This window comes from Callithrix jacchus, chromosome 9 (genome assembly GCF_049354715.1).
Source record: "Callithrix jacchus isolate 240 chromosome 9, calJac240_pri, whole genome shotgun sequence".
Classification (NCBI taxonomy): Eukaryota; Metazoa; Chordata; class Mammalia; order Primates; family Cebidae; genus Callithrix; species Callithrix jacchus.
The window spans coordinates 5839713-5853812 of record NC_133510.1 but is presented as its reverse complement, the minus strand read 5'-3'; the positions used below and the strand labels follow the sequence as shown (position 1 = coordinate 5853812).

The window sequence follows — 14100 nt, the reverse complement described above, 5'->3', positions numbered from 1 at the left end:
AAGACAAAATGTGAAGCATATACTTGTAAATATGTTCTGATTTGATGTCCACGTTCGTGTGTTTTAATGGCCTTTTATTAATTAGTTTGCATATTTTTGAATTTTGCTTACTACACACCACCCGCTTTGAGTAACTCTGGAGGAATGAGGGCCATGCTTTTTTAGTTAATTCATCTGAATTACCTCTGAGATCTTCCTCTGCCACCTTCATAGCCATCCATCATCTTTGGCTTAAAATACTGGCCACAATGAGCCATTTTTACTGATGGGCATCATTTTAGTGGGAAAGGTCGAGAAACCCTGTGGAGCCAGCAGGACCAAGTTTTATTTCAGTATATTCCTTTCTATCAAACTTGGATAGGTTGCTACCTCTTCTTTTTTTTTTTTTTTTTTTTTTTTTTTTGAGCTGGAGTTTCACTCTTGTTACCCAGGCTGGAGTGCAATGGCGCGATCCCGGCTCACTGCAACCTCCGCCTCCTGGGTTCAGGCAATTCTCCTGCCTCAGCCTCCCGAGTAGCTGGGATTACAGGCACGCGCCACCATGCCCAGCTAATTTTTTGTATTTTTAGTAGAGACGGGGTTTCACCATGTTGACCAGGATGGTCTCGATCTCTTGACCTCGTGATCCACCCGCCTCGGCCTCCCAAAGTGCTGGGATTACAGGCGTGAGCCATCGCGCCCGGTGGTTGCTACCTCTTAACACGTCTTTAGTCAGGATTTCAAGTAAAAATCTCTCCTACTCTCAGCCCTTGGTAGGAGTCACACAAATATTTCCCTTTTCTAACTAAGTCAATAATCAGCACTAGCCCCTCCTCTTCAATTATCCTGTTTCATCAGTCAAGGCCCCAACAGAATACAGAAACCACACAACCCATTTGAACAGGGATCATTTAACATAAATAACTATTAAGTATAGGGCCGGGCGCGGTGGCTCAAGCCTGTAATCCCAGCACTTTGGGAGGGCGAGGCGGGTGGATCACGAGGTCAATAGATCGAGACCATCCTGGTCAACATGGTGAAACCCCGTCTCTACTAAAAATACAAAAAATTAGCTGGGCATGGTGGCGCATGCCTGTAATCCCAGCTACTCGGGAGGCTGAGGCAGGAGAATTGCCTGAACCCAGGAGGCGGAGGTTGCAGTGAGCTGAGATCGCACCATTGCACTCCAGCCTGGGTAACAAGAGCGAAACTCCATCTCAAAAAAAAAAAAAATAAATAAATATTAACTATAATGGGATTATCAGGAAAGGAGAAGAGAAAACTCAGACGACTACCCTGGGGAGAGTACCCAACGGCAAGTCAACGTGGATGGATGACCCTTCCCAAATCTGGATGTAGGCCTTGTTGGAGAAAGCATGGTTGCAGCCCCCCACTGCAGAACGGAGAAGTTGCCTATGTTGCCTGGAGCACAGCTGGTTCAAAATCACCAGGAAAGGTGCAAAGACTTCTCTGGGGTGGAGGTAAGCCAAAGGCTGTCCGTCAGAGAAGTCAGCCAAGACAGGAAACACTTCTGTAGCGTGCAGGTGGACACAAAATTATAGTTGAAATTGGCAAGCAGGAAACATCCCTGCTGGTTGATTTCGGCTACAATGCCAACAACTAGGGTGGCTGAAAGCCTCCCTGAGAATGTGCTTGCAGTGTTCTGTGCAGACTTGATGGGAAGGCGTCCGTGAGTCTGAGCTCCGTTGGCTGTCTGTCACGTGCATTGCTGACAGCCACACAGCAGGAGCAAGGACAAGCAAACCAAAGCTACCAGAATTAGAAGAGAAAACTTTTCTCTCTGCAACGGTCCCATATATATATATTCTGCTAACAAAAGAAAACAGTTTTAGCAACGAAAGAGAAATAGTTAAAAAGTCCAGCTCGATTTTTGCAAAAACAGTGAATGAAGAGAGGGTTTGAACCTGAGAGGCAATAAATTGACAATCTGCACATTCGTTTTAGTTTGGTTCATTATTATCAGTCTCTCCCTCCCTTCTTCTGCTGGCCACAACCTGTAGTGAAGATGATCTTCCCTTCCCTCACCTATGGCAACCCGCACATTTTTTCTCTAAAGTGAAATATGATTAAGCATTTGTTATTAAAACAACATTCCATATTCAATATGGCACTATTAGTGTAAAGTTAAATGTGCAGAGCCTGGAGACCAACTATGAACATACAAATCTTGTCTCTGTCACATTCTAGTTGTAGGATTGTGGGATAGTAATCTAAATTGTCATTGTCTCATTTTTCTCATCTGCAATTTGAAAACTAATTCTACCCTCTATGGTTTGTGGCTTAAATAAACGGAAAACATTAGACTAGTGCCTACAACATAATGTACAATAATTATCATCAGTTTATATTATTCTTCTTTCTCTTCTTCTGTGATTCTATTCCAACATCCAATATAATTCCTTATGCAATCAGTACCTGGTGAATACTGTTGAATAACTGAATAAAGATCTATAGATGCTCATACATTTTTGATTTATACATTTAAGGAATGAATGAGAGGAAGTAAGGAATTATTCTGGCTTTAGAAAACCCAATTCATTCTTCTATAGCTACCTTACACTTTGTCTTCATTCTTCAGTACATTAACCCTTAAATAGTTTTCTGAACAACCCAAGAGTCCTAACCATTTTATTTGGAGTGGAAGACATTGTTTAGTCTGAAATCACACATATCAATGACAAAGAATCACAAGTTGTTTGTTTTTACCTTGATTCTATGATAGTGGTGGTTGAGACAGGGGCTGGGGTAGAGATGAAGAAAATAAATACTTTGCAACATATCTTAGACTTTGTAGTTAGAATTAGATTGCCTGTAGTTAGTTCAAAATAAGTACAAAATATTCTTTCTTATACAAGGAGTTACTTCCCAGCTGATTCTCCTCATTTCTGATTTCTCACTTCTCTAGCTCTCCTTACAGGCAGACACTTGCATTCACTTTTAATTTTAAATCATCATTCAGGTAGAAATATTTCTTTCTTCCTTTTGTTCAGGAATATAATCTTTTCTTAAAAAAGAGGAGAGAAATAAAAGCAACCAGATTAATCATTTTTAAGTATCCTTTCCATCATGACACATATTAGAGAAATATAGGAATATCTTATTCCCCATTTCACCTTTCATCTTGTATTCATTAATAAATCTTCAGCACTCAGGTATTTTTACATATGTTCCTTTATTTTTATGTTATTCTCATCTATATTAGACTACTATACTGTTCTTTACAAAACATTCCCATGTGTAATGGGTTGAATAGTGATTTTAAAAAGTGGTTAAAATAGTGGTTTAAAAAAGTTCTAACTGCAGAACTTGTTAATAGGACGTTCTTAGGAAATGGGATCTTCACAGGTGTAATTAGTGATCTCGCGATGAGATCATTTAGGATGAGACTCAAGTTCAACAACAGATGTCTTTAGAGCTGAAAAAACAGAGAGTATTGCAGAGATAGAGACAGAGGGAAAGACAATGAGGAGACAGAGGCAAGGTTTTGACTTGTGTGTCTATAGCCAAGACATGCCATTGCCTGCACACACCAGAAATCAGAAGACCATGAACGGATTCCACGCAAGAGCCTGCAGAATGAACTAACGGCCGACACCTTGATTTTGGTATTCTGGCTTTCAGAACCGTAGAATAAATTTGTTTTCCTAAGACACCAAATTTGCGTATTTTGTTGCAGCAGCCCAAGGAACTTAATGTCGCATTCTTCAAGAATAATTTTATATTTGTAAAAAGTAACAGCGCAGAATCTGGAGCTGTGCTACTTGGATTTGACTTCTAAGTCTACCACTTCCTAGATGTTTGGCCTTCTTGTTCCTCAGTTTCACAGTCTATAAAATGAGGACTACAGGTATTAACTACACTTTAGACTATCGGGAAAATTATATAACATTCTATTTATAGTTGGCATATAATAAGACTATGCTATCTGTTTATTTAAAAAATAAATATATAGATGGATAGCCATACAGTTGGGCTAAACCTATTCCTTACTGACCTTCTTATGGATTTCTAATACCTTCTCCATCTCTTACTTTACTTTTGAGTAAAGTTTATCATTAACATATAAAAGTGTTCAATTTATAAATGTCCAACTAGATTAATTTTTACATTGGACACACAACTATGTATTCATGTTACCAGCTACTTACAATTCGCTACTCATTGAAAGAAACCAATCTTCTGACTGGTAGAACGGGAGATTAATTTTCCTGCTCTCAAACTTAACACGGATAGAATCTTACAGTATGCTGTTGTTTTTCTTGCTTTTCTTGTCCAGCATCGTGTTTGTGAGTTTCATTCATGTTGCTCGTTCTCACTGAAGTACATGATATATCACAGTTATTTAAATATATTAATTTTTTTTTGTTGGGCACTTGCTTTTTTTTTTCTAGTTTTGGCTATTACTAATGCTACTGTCATAAATATTTGTCTGCATGCACTCGGATGAAGACGTTTAATCAGTTTTGCCAGGCATACACTTAGAGCTTCAATGTCACAAAATGTGGTATCTTTAGCCTCAGTATAGTAGTTGCAAAAATTTGTACTTCACAAGTAATTTATGAAGTTTGCAATTGTTCTACATGTTCTCCAACACTTGCTGTGGTTTCATTGATTCTCATTTTATCATCTACCTTCATTCCAATGCACGTTGAATTTATATTTTAATTTGCATTTCTCTAATGAATAAGGAAGAAGTCCATATCTTCCTTCGTGACTTTCATGTTTGTCTTTTGACTACTTTTCTAATGATTTATGTTAAGTTTTTATTCTATTGCTTCATTAGCATTCTTTATATATTCTGTATATTTTTTCAGACATGAACCTTGCAATATCATCTCCCAGACTGCTTTGCCTTTTCATTCTTTTCATTGTGACTTTTTGTGAACAAATGTCTCTAATTTTAATGGAGGCCAATTTATCATCTTTTCCCTTTGGAATAAGCACTCTGTGCATTGTTAAGAAATTTTACCTGTGCAAAGATATTTAATGTTTTCCTTTTATGCTTTACTCCAGAAAATTTAATGTTTTATAATTCACATTTGACTGTAAAATATATCTGAACTACTTTTGTACATGAGTTGAGGCAAGAGTCAAGATTCTTTTTTTTATAAATAGATATGCAGAAGATATTTAAAAGATTATTCTTTTAACTCTGTAGTTCAGTGTCAATTTAGACAACCTCAAAACATCTTATTTCTATGAATAGATGGTAAGTATGAGAAGAGAATGTAATTGTTTTATTACTTCATACTGAGTATATTGTTAACACTGATCAGTGACTGAAACTGGTCAGAGAAGAAATGGTGATTTAGGACACAGTGCTTATTACATTGGTATCTTTTCTTTTTCTTCTATTTTAGACAGAGGGTCACACTCTTTTGCCCAGGCTGTAGTACAGTGGCATAATTACAGCTCACTGGTGCCTCAACCTGTGAGTCTCAAGGGTCCTCCTATGTCAGCCTCTCAAGTAGACGGGACTACAGATACGCACCACCCCATGCCTGGCTAATTTTTAACTTTTTCGTGTGTGTGTGGAGATATAGTCTCACTATGTTGCCCAGGCTGATGTTGAACTCTTAGACTCTGGTAAGCTTTCTGCCTCAGCATCCTAACATGCTAGGATTACAGGTGTAAGCCACCAGGTCTGGCTGTTATCTTTTTAATTGAATATTCTGCTTGGAATAAACAAACATTTTTCTAATCTGAAATCACACTTTCTTATTCCACTTGATTAAGTTGATAGTTAGAACAATTCATGTAACCCTATAGCGATAAAAGTACTCTTTAACTGAATTTTTTATTACTTTTATTCTTTGTTGCTGGCTATCTATTAAGTTAGTCAAGTATTTTTAATACTTGTATACAGAGCCTAGTACATATTAGATACTCAAGGAAATTTTTTTAATGCATAGAGACAAAAATACTGTTTTCCAGATGCTACCACTCATAAAAAAGAAAGATAATCCGTCAAAAATCAAAAGATAAGATGAGAGAAATATCTCTTAATATTCTAAGATATCTACGCTAACTTATTTTATATCAACTTTATGTGTTTGTGCATTTTCAAGTATGTATGTCTTCTATATATTCTACTATGCAATTCCTACATACATATTTATTGATAAGCATGACTTAACAAGAAAGTTAGCATCTCTGCAGATTGAGGATATATTTTCATGTGTCTATGTAGTGCAATAAGAATGTCATTTATAAGCCGGGAGCAAAGGCTCATGCCTGTAATCCAGCACTTTGGGAGGCCAAGGAAGGAGGATTACTTGAGGTGTGGAGTTTGAGACCAGCCTGGCCAAACCTCGCCTCTACTAATAATACAAAAATTAGCCGGGTGTGGTGGAATTCGCCTGTAATCCCAGCTACTTAGGAGGCTGAGGAATGAAACGTGCTCAAATGAGGGAGGAGAAGATCGCAGTGAAGTGAGATCAGGCCACTCCACTCCAGCCTGGATGATACAGTGAGATTCTGTCTCAAAATAAATAAGTAAGTGAATGAATGAATGAATGAATGAATGAATACTACTATCTAGCCTCCCTCTGGGATGCCTCCTCCTTATAAACTGTTACCATGATAAATTCTGAAGACATTCCTGACATACAGTGAAGTTGTTAACCAGAATTTGAACTGCTACTTCAAAAATACATTACTGAAAAATTTGTTAACATATAATCCAGCAGAAATCATTCATTCATTCATTCATTCATTCACTCAAGCACAGTGCTGGATAAATGGCTCTGGCATGTTTTCTGCTCTCATACATCACTCTCGCATGGAAAGGAAACCCATTTTGGTTTCTAAGTGACAAGGGAGAGGTAGGCTAATTCTGGGGTCAGGGATGCTGGAGGAATGCATATTTCATTGACGTTTACACCTTCAGGGTCAAGATCCTTCTTCTCCCTCTCAAACATAATTTCTTTCCTTTAGTTCAAGTTGAGCCGACACTTACCTATGGTGAATGCATACAAATACTAATAAAGCACAACTGGAGGTCTTTCTATTCAGCTTGTTGAATATGCATTGCCAAAATCCAAGTACCATGTAGAGTAAAATATAATATACTTGATAGATAGCCCTTCATACTCAAGGTATCCCAAAGCACTTTACAGAGCAATGACTTAGATAATGTAGTGCAGTGATTGTGTTGGCAAACTTGACTGTCATTACTAACGCAGCAATAGATCACACTTTAGCCTTGAACATTTTAACCTGTTTGAGTGAGAGAAGCAAGTTAGCAAAAATTTTAAGAATTATATACCCTGATAGATTTTTTAACTGACTTCCTATATTGTATTTTTTTAAGTCTGGTGCTGTACTTAACAAATGACTGCCTTTATCAAAATTGTACCTATAAGATGATCCAGGTATTAGTGAAACAAGTTTATTAGATTATATAAACAAGGGAAAATATTGTGATCTAACAGAAATTGAGAATGCAATTTAAGTTTTATAGATTTAAATCCACTTTGGGAATGAAATTTTCCTGTGTTTCACAGATGAAGTGGAGTAATTTTGTACAGTTTTGGTTTCTGTTTGGGATATGAAGTGCTGAAAAGTATATGCTTATTAGAATATTTTATTAATATCTGTTACACACAGTTGTAGAAATTGAATTCATTTTACTTTTAATTTTCATAATATTTTCATAATAGCTCTTAAGGTAGATACTATTACCTTCATCTTACAGGTGAAGAAACTGGTGTAGAGATAGGGATCTCATTCAAGGTCACACTGTTAATATGCATAAAAGTAGGTTTTAAATCCTGCTCTGTCTTGCACCAAAAAAGGAGCAAAAAATGTACAAACGTTCCTCTCCATCAAGCCATCTATGAAGTGTAAAGTCAAGGAATTTGTTGATTATGTTTCTCTTAAAAGTGAAATTTGAAAGCAGTTTGACAGTAATGCAAATATGTCCATGTTAAAGATTATACAGTGGGTATAAATTAAAAAAAAAACTCTAAAGAAGACCTTTTTGAAGTAAAAAGAATTTACTTTTAAAACTATTTTAAAGCTTCAACAATATTTTCAGTTATCAACTTCGATGTCCAGAAGCGGTCTCTAACTACTTGGGGTAAAGATCGCCCTCTTTAACTGGGTGTTAATCCACGTGAGGCTAGAGGCAATGTCTAAGTGCTATCTTTTCATTGTTATCTGACTTTATATAGGGTTTGTTTGTGAAAATAAGATTATAAACTTAAGTATTATTCATTGCCCGTTACATATAAGATTCTGAGCCATGGACTGTGGAATTACAAATATGAACTAAATAGAGATACCGCACTCAAGAGGCTCACATTCTAGCCTATTTGTACATACATTTCAAAATGTTGGAGCTAATCATTAAGAAGAAAGAACAAAGGAAAAAGTACTGTGACTGCAAACGATGAAAGACTTCCAGCAGCGAGAGCAGGAAGACTAATAATTAGAAAGCATATTCATTGAACAAGTGCCTGAGTACAATGTGCACTAAGAGTAAGCACTGTGCCATCATTTCTCTCAAAAATTTTATTCTTCCTTCATTTCATATATTAACCAACAACATTATCATATATTCTTATATATATCTGATATATATATTCATCATATAGAAGTATATATTTGGATACTTATGCAGTGAACCTACACTTCACTTCTGACTTATCTTTTTCATTATATAGTCCATCCAAAATGGAATTCTGTCAATTCTAGCTGCTAAATGTATATACTTTCCTACCTTCTGTACCCTAATTTCTCCATTCCCATTGTAGGTCAAAATTCGTTTATCTGGCACTTGGATTGATTCAAGAGATTATCCATGCACTAACTTGACACGTGTTTTTGTTGTTATTTTTGTTTATTTGAGACAAGGCCTCACTCTACTGCCCAAGCTGGAGTGCAATAAAACAATCAAAGCTCACTGCAGCCTTGAACTCCTGGGCTCAAGTGATTCTTCCATCTTAGCCCTCTCAGTAGATAGGACTATAGGCATGCATCGCCATGCCAGACTAATTTTTTTTTTTTTCATTTTCATAGAGAGAGAGTCTCTGTCTGTTGCCAAAGCTGGTCTTGAACTTCTGGCCTCAAGCAATCCTCCTACCTGGACCTCTAAAAGTGCTGGTGTTACAGGCATGAGCCACCATACACAACTAAACTTGTTGCATTTTAATCTTTTCTCTTCACACATTAGCCAACATTATCTTTGTAACATAAACATCAGTATGTCTTTCCCATGCTTAAATTATTATCTTAGTCCTCTTCATAAAGTTTGAATTCCTTGTTTATTTTATTCTATGTTTATAGCAATTGCTTAGCTCTCTAGCATCATTTCACCACTTCCCACCTTACCTGGTAAGCTCCATTTACCTAAGTACTTGAAATTTTTGGAACACAGTCAGCTTGCTAGTACCAAGACTCCTACTATTCTCACTGTTAAAATCTTCCCACGACACATACTTATATTTCAGATTTCAGGTGCACTTTCACTCTACTCAGCTCTCACATTCAGGAAGTTTTATAAGAAATCACACACAGCTTTACATACGTTTGCTGTCTTCCAGCATTGCATTTTCACGCTCTGTAATCAGTCTCTGTAATCCTCATTAGACTAAGTATCACAAGAATAATACCTAGAATACAGTGGGGACAAATGCCTATGAGTGGGAAGAATTAACAACAAATGTATTAATTTGTCCATCTCCTCTCAAGATTTTCATTTTAAGTAGTTAAAACTGAGCTACTTAAAAAATAATGTGTCAATATCACCTACCAACATTTGATAAAGAATTGAAGGGAAGAGCATTTGTTATTTTTCACTCAATGTGCAAGTTCCCTCGATAGTAAGCTCATTTGCATATTTTCATATACAGAACAAGGGCCTCACACAGATGCCCACGTTCTCATCCCCAGGATCTGTGAATATTTACCTTCCCTGGCAAAGGGACTTCACAGATGTGATTAGCTCAAGGATCGTAAGATGAACGATTATCCTGGGTTATCCAGTGACCCAATGTAATCACAAAGATTGTTTAAATGGGAGGCAGCAATGTCTAAAGCAGTTGTAGAACATGCAATGATGAAAGCAAGAAGCTGACGTGATGCGTGAAACAATCCACGAGCCAAGGAACGCAGACTTCCTCCAGAAGCTGAAAACAGGCAAGAAAGCAGATTCTCCCTTAAGAACCTCAGAAGAAACCAGCACTGCCAACACCTTCATTTTAGTCCGGCGAGACTAATTCCAAACTCCAGAACTTTGTGGAAACAACTGTGTATCATTTTAAACTACTAAATTTGTTGTGGTAATATCTAGAAGCCATAGAAAACTAACACATGTACTGGCTGTCACTTAGTAAGAAAGAAATAATATTTATTGTATGAATAAAGCAAAATCCTAAAGGAATACCTGAAAAATACAGAAATGGCAGTCAGTGAAAAGTGTCTGTGGCCATAGACTATTTATCCTCTGTTTTGGGATGATGATTAGAAATAATTTTAAGAAAAATTGCAGATGCAAACAGAAGTACTGATGAATTGAAAAGTGTAGAATAGAAGCTGTGTTTCTCATAGTTTAGCATATACCAGAAACAGCTGGTAGGCTGAGTGAGCCCCACACCCATACTTTTGATGTAGGAGATCTGTGATGGAGCCTAAAAGTGCATTTCTGACAACTTTCAGATGAAGCTACTGCTGTTCATCTGTGATGGTCCATTGGTCCATGTGTTGAGTCATTTGGATAAATAAATGTCTTCTACTTTTGCTTATCCTTGTTTTCATCGTCAACTAACTTTAATAGCCTGTGTCTTTCACATTTTCAAACATCTTTTATGTGGCTTTTACATTCTGCTCATTTTCTAAGTCTTCCAAAATATTTTCATTTTCAAATAAGTTCGTTTTAGTTCATATCATATGTGAAATATTTGCATTGACTTTTTAAATTCAAAAATTTCTCAAAATTGCATTACATTTGAAAAAGATCTAAAAGTCTTCAATCTAACGTCGTAAGCGTAGGTGATGGAGACGTTTGGAGGGATGATGGGAAAACTGACTTTAAAATAGGGAGGAATGTTAAACGTCAGGCATAAAATATATGCTCTATGACTCTATTTATGTTACATCTAAAAAGCAGACACAAATAATTTTTTTAAATAGAAGATCAGAATGATGGTTTTTTGGGGGGCTGCAGAAGGGGGAGGATACTATATGGCAAGGAGGACAATTGTGGGGCCAATTGTCATGTTCTCTTGACTGATGTCAATAGCATGTGCATTCGACAAGTTATCCACTTAGTACCTGTGTGGTTATCTGCATGTATTTTATAATTTAATTTAAAATTGTAAGTCAAAATACTTTAAAAAGCTAAAAAAACTGTTTCACATGTGTTGGCTACAGGGTGTTTTGCTTGTGATTGGATCTTTTTGTGTATATTTCCTTGAAATAATTACTTTATTGGCAAAGTGATTTGAAATAGATACTGTGACAGAAACATTTCCTGTGATTTTTTTTCAAAACAAGTAGTTTTTAGAAAGTGAAAAAGTCTATTGCCTTTGGACACGTTCAACAAGAATTTTCTATCTGGTGTTTAACATTTTTATATACATGAATCTCAAAAATTCATCACAGATGTGTACCTGTGAAGATAATTTATAGGAGCCCCTTGATGTTAAGGAATTAAATAACTCTGTTCATGCATGTAAGATAAGACAGAATGGTAAGTTAAAAAATAGAGTTTATGTGAATTAAAAAATATTTTATATGAACAGAAAAGTCATTGTGTTTATATTATTTTAAAATTTATTTCTTTGCTTTTCTTGCCTATAATTCATTCCAGGAGCAATGTTTCATAGTTAGCTGAATTATAAAGAGGTGAAATAATTGGTTATTCAGTCAGTAATTCTACTGGATTAAAAACAGGACAGGTTGGTAATGATCCAGCCAAAGTGAATAAAAAGGGAACAGGTAAGCACATATGGTACAACATCTGGTTTCAAACTTAGAAAATATCTTCTCTAATCCCCAAAGCTTTCTTGGCTTTTCTTCTTAATTCTCTTTCTTTGCAGAAAGCACTGTGAAAACACATCCTGACTACTTTTTACATTTATTATAATTTTTCCAAATATTAAATCACTACAATTTCCATTTCACAGTTTCTGATCCTATCACAAAAGCTTCTGAATACTGAAGCAAATAGATTTAGAATAGTTAAACATAATACCGAATCTGAATCTCAAAGAGAATCTTTCTCTTCTTTAAGTGGATTCAGTCTGTTTCATTCTTTATCTTTTGTAATAGAAAGTATTTTTTGTTTTTTAAAAGCCTGTCAACATATTGTAGGAATGTCATGCAAACGAGTGTGTTATATACTGACTTGCATTATTCCTCATCTTCCCTAAAGATAGCTGAATGCAGCCAGATGTCATTTTGAACACAGTAGTGTTTTGAAATACAGTTGTCCCTTGGTCTCTATAGGGGGTTGGTTTCAGGACCCTTGCAGATATCAAAATTTGTGGAGGCACAACTCCTTTATATAAAAAGGAGTAGTGTTTGCAGTTCACCTACTCATATTCTCCTGTATGCTTTAAGTCATCCCTAGATTATTTATCATTATTAACACAATATAAACGGTATGTAAATAGTTGTTACAGTATACTGGCTTTTGGGACTTGTATTACTTTTTGTTATTGTATTGGTATTTTTTATTTTTTTCCCAAATATTCTCAATCCATGGTTAATTGAATCCAGGATGCATAATATGTACACCGTGATCTTTCCTTTCCACAATGATTTTAAATCGCTACGCTCTTAAAAGGTTAAATAAGACAGGTTGGTTCAAAACTGCATAGTTTGATTCCTGATATTCAGAATTGATGATAATTCAAAAATTCAACTTGATTTATAAAAAGCTTTTCTTTCCTGTTTACTAAATAAATAAAGCAGATCTTACTTGGAAGGAATATTTCTATTGCACAAATATTTACTCTGTAATTATTTAGAAATTGACTATCAATGGTATTTATTGTATGGTGCACTGGTATCAGTGGATGATTTTTCACAATAATTTCCGGACATTTCTGCTTAGTTATTCTATCTTTTATTGAGCACCTATCTTAACAGGAGTTTTCCTGATGTCCATGTTATTGAGCCTCACCACGATCCCTTAAGGCCCCCCTTCTCGCAGACCAGTACAGAAGCAAGGCTTACGGCTAGTAAAATGATGAGTCTGATGTCAGAAACCTGCAAAGGTGGGGGCTAGCTCTCCCTTTCTATTTTAGCTTGATCCCACAACCTAGATACACAAGAGCCTGTGTTAGTATATTTGTTGCATAAAATTTATTAATTTTAATGCCTTTTCTCTTGTTTCAATTAAATAAGGGCTAATATAAAATTTCCGAATTCTGTATGGAGTGAAGCCTATTGCATTTATGTTTAGAATGAATGTACCAACCATTCCCCCAGTAACAGCACCTGGGAAATATTGCCTATCAGAAAACTCAGAAAAAAACATGTACGCCACTTAAGGAATTCTTTCAGGAGATTTAAAATACTGTGGTGGGTTTTCCTTATTTCTAATGATTAAGATGTATTTGTATGATACACTAATTCTTTTCAGTCCTTAGTTTACTATTAGAAAATCATCTCTTTGGTATTCTAAATGCAGATGATGTTTGGAAATAAGTCATTGACAATTTCCTGGCTCTCTAAAACAAAGCAAATATACATTTCAGTTTGCTTTAATGCTGTTCTTAAACGTTTCCATATTGTGCCTTCTTTTATATTATAGCCTTATACAAGTGATAGTAAATTTATAAAAATGCATTTCTGGCATCTTTGTCTTTATGTTGAATTGGTTTTAAACTTCTGAATAATTCTTTTTCCTATTGACAACCAGTCATTTCTTGCTGCATCATAGTTTTTATACTATGAAGGTGTAACCACTAGCTCCCTGTACTTGTACGTTTAACTGGTACCTTGTAACCATAGTTTACACTCAACAAGTGACCTTAGAATTATTTAATGGTTACTCAGGTTCTTATTAATAAAACCATTGTATATTGTCAGCATCCGTTTTAATAGTATCCTTGGATTATTCTAATCTGACCTATTGTCATTAGACACAGA

At 35.7% G+C, this 14100-nt stretch overlaps 1 pseudogene; it reads right to left on the bottom strand.

The window, feature by feature from the left end:
• Positions 1 to 970: 970 nt before the first annotated feature.
• On the bottom strand, positions 971 to 4301 carry LOC144577738 (protein GVQW1 pseudogene; annotated as a pseudogene).
• Between the last annotated feature and the right edge of the window lie 9799 nt (positions 4302 to 14100).